Consider the following 6000-nt stretch of genomic DNA (forward strand, 5'->3'; position numbering starts at 1 on the left):
GTGAGAACATCCAGGAGGGGAAGGTCACTGGCTGAAGGCTAAGGCTATCCAGATATCTCATCAGCAAGGAGAATTCCAGGTGCTAAGCTAAGTGGCTGAGTGCCCGAGGTCCTCTCAGATGGTGGTCTCACAAGCAGACAGTGGAGGTTGGGAGTAGGCAGCTTCACTCCTACCATCTCAGACCTCTGAGATGCTCAGGCTTTGAGCACGCCCTGCTTCACAAGTCCTAATGCCAATCTGGTAGCTAGTCCTACACACCCTACAGGAGAGGGGAGGGAAAGGGAGGACAGGGGAGTGGAGAGGAGGGTAGGAAAGAAGAGAAGAAAGAAGGGGAGGGGCAAAAGAGGAGGGGGAAAGAGAGTTTGGCTTTCATTGCTATGAATTCACACCTGGGGGACAGGGCTTTGCCTGTGTTTTGCCCAACCCCAAATCCAAGTAGTGCCTCGACCAGCTAGACTTCTGGCCCACCCCACTTCTGAATGCAAAAGCCAAGTCTCTCAGAGTGACAGAGAATTTTATTATTTTTTCAACAGCCATCCATGTAGTGAGAGTTTTGGTTTCTTCCTTTCTTTCTCTCTTTCTCTCTTTCTTTCTTTCTTTCTTTCTTTCTTTCTTTCTTTCTTTCTTTCTTTCTTTCTTTTGTTTTTTGTTGTTGTTGTTTGTTTGTTTGTTTTTTCGAGACAAGGTTTCTCTGTGTAGCCCTGGCTATCCTGGAACTCACTCTGTAGACCAGGCTGGCCTCGAACTCAGAAATCGGCCTGCCTCTGCCTCCCAAGTGCTGGGATTAAAGGTGTGCGCCACCACTGCCCAGCTCGCTCTTTCTTTCCTTTCTCTCTTTCTCTTTCTTTCTTTCTTTCTTTCTTTCTTTCTTTCTTTCTTTCTTTCTTTCTTTCTATCTTTCTTTCTTTCCTTTTTAAAGATTTTTAAAAATATATTATTTATTTATTATTATTTATAAAAGTACACCGTAGCTGTCTTCAGACAACACCAGAAGAGGGCATCAGATCCCATTACAGATGGTTGTGAGCCACCATGTGGTTGCTGGGAATTGAACTCTGGACCTTTCAGAAGAGCAGTCAGTGCTCTTAACCAATGAGCTATCTCTCCAGCTTGAGTTTTGGTTTCTTACAAACAAACAAACAAACAAACAAACACTCCCAGCTATGTCATATGGATACGTTTGTGTTTAAATCCCAAGTGTGGGATATAGGGCTGCTTCTGTTGTCCACAGTCCTTAACCTAGGATTGTTTCTCATGCTCTTGGGGAGGGGGAGGGTTGTGGGTTTGCCAGCCATAGATAGTTTAATTCTGGGAACAATGGAGAAGGTGTAAATGCCAGAGTCCCAGAAGGGTAGAAATTCAAAAGCCCTGAGAGGGCCTGTGGCAGGCAGGTACTGCCGCCCACTGGTATTGTGCTCACTATTGCTAAGTTGCTCCATATTCCAAAGATGAAGACTAGACTTGCCACATGGTCAGCAGGGAGTAGCCTATAGAGGTCTATGCCCCTTTCCCTTCTAACCTTCTTTCTCTCTTACCTAGTTAGTTTTGGGAGGGGGGGTTGGAAGAAATTAGGTTGGAATGAGGATTGGAAGGGAGGTAGATATATAAGAATCCAATAAAATAATAAAATAAATGTGCCATTGATCCCATTCTTGAGTTTTATTGTGGTATTTTTTTAAGGGATGTGGAAGGTCTTAGTACGTTGCCTAGGCTGGTGTGGAACTTGTGAGTTGAAGCATTCCTTCTTCCTAAGTCCCTCAAGTAGCTGGGACTACTGGTATACCATCTGCACCACCATGCCCAGCGAAACACGGTCGGTTTCCTCTACAACAGTGGCTTTCGCTTTCCATGCTGGAGATCAATCCTAGAGCTACTATGTATGCTATAGAAGCAACCTTGCCTATGAGCTACACCCCCAGCCCAAGGACTACCCCTGCCCCATCTTCTAGCTGCATACATTTCATATCACCCACATTATAGTCTCCTGGGAGATGGCCTGGAATGAGAGTGGGATTGTAGCGTTCCTCGTTCTGCAGCTATTTACCTGCTACCGACCTTACTCTGAACAACGTTTAGATGCCGGGAAGTCGGCATGCCAGGCAAAGCTTTATGTATCCTATAGATGGTATTCATTTTATCCTTACATCCACATCGTTAAAAGTATAGAACAGGGGGCTGGCAAGATGGCTCAGTGGGTAAGAACACTGACTGTTCTTCCAAAGGTCCTGAGCTCAAATCACAGCCACCACATGGTGGCTCACAAGCACCCGTAATGAGATCTGACGCCCTCTTCTGGTGTATCTGAAGACAGCTACAGTGTACTTAAGTATAATGATAAATAAATCTTTGGGCCGGATGGAGCAGGGACTGAGTGAGCAGAGATCCTAAAATTCAATTTCCAACAACCACGTGAAGGCTTACAACCATCTGTACAGCTACAGCGTACTCATATACATAAAATAAATAAATCTTAAAAAAAAAAGTTAAAAAAAAAAAAAGTATAGCCGGGCAGTGGTGGCACACACCTTTAATCCCAGCATAGGGAGGCAGAGGCAGGCCGATTTCTGAGTTCAAGGCCAGCCTGGTCTACAGAGTGAGTTCCAGGACAGCCAGGGCTACACAGAGAAACCCTGTCTCGAAAAACCAAAAAAAAAAAAAAAAAAAAAAGAAGAGGGGTGGAGTGTAAATATGCCTGAGTTCAGAGCACATGCTTATAACCATGTCCCAAAACAAAGAAACACTCTGTCCAAAAGGTTTTTTTTTTTTTTTTGAGAAATTTAATTTGTAAAATGTGGCAAACAGAAATCTGTCCCCAGAGTTGGGGTTAGTGGTTCATGCCTGTTACCCCAGGAGGATGAGACAGGAGGATCACTAATTTGAGGCGGGCCACACTACACTGTAAATTTGAGACCAGCCTGAGTTATAAAGCAAGACTCTATCACAAAAGTGGAGGACCGAAAAAGGAAATCTGTCTCTGCTGGCTAATTTGATGTCAACAAGCTACAACAGTCATCTGAAAGGAGGGAACCTCAATTGAGGAAATAGCTCCAAAAAAGGGACTTCCAGGACATCCAGGGCCACATAGAGAAAAGCTATCTCAAGGGAAAATGAAAGAGTGCAGGTTAAGCAAGCCAGGAAACGCAAGCCAGTAAGCACCACTTCATGGCTTCTACATCAGCTCCCGCCTCCCAATTCCTGCCCTGTTTGAGTGGCTTCCATGACTTACTTCCATGATGAACAAAGAAGTGGAATTGTAAGCCAATAAACCCTTTCCTAATAGAAACCCTACGACTCGGTATCACCTTGGGGTTTTCACTCAGCAGTTATGATTCCTCATTTGTATTTATCTTTTATTTTGTTTTCTGGTTGGTTTTGTTTGTTTTAAGACAGGATCTCTTTCTATGGCCCTGACTGTCTTGGAACTCACTAGACCAGGCTGGCCTCAAATGCAAAGATCTGCCTGCCTCTGCCTCTCTGCCTCTCTCTCTGTCTCTGCCTCTCTCTCTGCCTCTCTGCCTTTCTGCCTCTCTCTGCCTCTCTGCCTCTCTCTGCCTCTCTCTGCCTCTCTCTCTCTCTCTCTCTCTCTCTCTCTCTCTCCCTGCCTCTCTCTCTCTTTCTGCCCCTCTCTCTGCCTCTCTCTCTGCCTCTGCTTCCATGGTGCTGGGATTAGACATGCAGCACCATGTCATGCTACAAAAAGTGGCTTTGTTTTTTGATGTTTGTTTGTTGGTTTGGTTTTGGATTACTAGACAGGGGTTTTTTGTGTGTATCCTTGGCTATCCCCAGACTCACTCTGTAGACCAGGCTGGCCTTGATCTCAGAGATCCACCTTTCTCTGCCTTCTCAGTGCTGGGATCAAAGATGTGCTCCACAACCTGGCCGCATCAATCATTTTAAAGGCACAGTACAAACACTACTGATAAGTGATCAGAGGAGCCGGGCATGGTGGCGCACGCCTTTAATCCCAGCACTCGGGAGGCAGAGGCAGGAGGATTTCTGAGTTCGAGGCCAGCCTGGTCTACAGAGTGAGTTCCAGGACAGCCAGGGCTATACAGAGAAACCCTGTCTCAAAAAATCCAAAAAAAGAAAAAAAGATCAGAGAATTTGACAGTCCTCTGTAATTTGATGGCATAGAAAAACTGACTAAAATACAGCCCAGTGGTACAGTTTTATAATCCCAGATGCTATGGAGGCTGAGACAGGAAGACTGGAAGCTCCAGTTCAGTTTTGGCTACAGAGAGAGCCCAAGGCCAGCATGGGCAAATTAATGAGACCACATCTAAAGACAAAAAAATAAATAAATAAAACAAGCAAACAAAACTGAAAAGCAAGGCATAGTGGTACAAGCCTATAATACCAAAAATTGGGAGCTAGAACGGACAAGAATTCAAAACCAGCTTAGTCTACATAACAAGTTCAAAACTAGCCTAGACTCCTTGAGACCTTATCTCAAAAAAGTTAAAATGAAAAAAAAAAAAAAAAGTCTGGTTTGGTGGTGCACGCCTTTAGTCCCAGCACTTGGGAGGCAGAGGCAGGAGAATTTCTGAATTCCAGGTCAGCCTGGTCTACAAAGTGAGTTCCAGAACAGCCAAGGCTACACAGAGAAACATTGTCTCAAAAAAAAGTAGAAGAAAAAAAAAGAAAAAGAAAAAGAAAAAGGAAAAGAAAAGAAGGAAGGGAAGAAGGAAAGGAAGGAAGGGAGGGAGAGAGAGAGAGACAGAGAGAGAGAGAGAGAAAGAAAGAAAGAAAGAAAGAAAGAAAGAAAGAAAGAAAGAAAGAAAGAAAGAAAGAGTAAGGAAGGGAGGGAGGGAAGGAGGAAGGAAGGAAGGAAGGAAGGAAGGAAGGAAGGAAGGAAGGAAAGAAGGAAAAAAGTCCCCCAAAGGGGTAAGCATGGCTTAGTGAGACTGTTTCCTGGGTTCAATCCCCCAAAACAGGTAAGAAAAATAATTTTATTAGTTTTCCATCTGTCTTTGGGATTGGTGGCAAACACCTGTAATCCAGCTATTCAAGAGGCTGAGAGAGGATAATCAGGAGTTCAAGACCAGCCTGGACAACATAGCAATACGCTGTCTTGGTTGGTTGATTGGTTTTGAGAGTCATGTATCTCAGGCTGGCTTGGAACTCAAGAATGACCTTCAACTCCCTGCTTCTACCCCTGGTCTGCTGGGATGACACATGAGTACCACTATGCCCTGCTCTCGCTACAGATCTATCTTAGAGCTTCTTGCATGCTCCACAAGTACTGATCCACCCGAACCACACCCACATCCAAGCATCATATTGTTTGTATATGGTGGCTGGTGGGATCGCTAAGCGTTAGACTACTTGAAAAACATACATGAGGTCCTGGGTTCCATCCAAAACACTGCTGAAGAAAATAAGTCACTGTCACCATCACCCCACCCTATTTTAAATCTCTCTTCCAGCACATAATTATTTCTATCCGTCGAAAGCCAGTTCCAACATCCATGTAACTGAGGAATGAAACAAGGTATGGTGGTGATGACTGCGGTCAGTGCTCATAACCACTGACGGAGCCCACACACGTGCACGCAGCAGTGGGAGATTTAGGGGGTCAGCAGTGCTGATGAAACAAACCGTTATCATCTGGGGCTGGCAAGAGTGTCCAGAAAGAAACTCTGAACTCTTTTAACTCTTAAGAGGCAGGTGAGAAAGAAAATGAGAGAGAAAGGAGAAAAAGTCACACACACACGCACACACACACACACACACACTTGTACACTCTGAAATTTCACAAGTGCACATACATACTTATATACATACACATATACCTACATATGTTCGTATGCTCATATATAGAGACATATGGACATATAGACATATTGTACATACACACATACAGACTATATATACATATATATATTGTACATACATATAGACATATATGCATATGTACATTTTTTCCTTAATCACAAATCTGCCCCAAGCATATTTCTCTTCTTAGTGAAATTTATAAAAGTTTACTGCATTCCTTATCAT

The sequence above is a fragment of the Mus caroli genome, unplaced genomic scaffold, assembly GCF_978045245.1.
Source record: "Mus caroli unplaced genomic scaffold, Mus_caroli_1 scaffold_11, whole genome shotgun sequence".
Classification (NCBI taxonomy): Eukaryota; Metazoa; Chordata; class Mammalia; order Rodentia; family Muridae; genus Mus; species Mus caroli.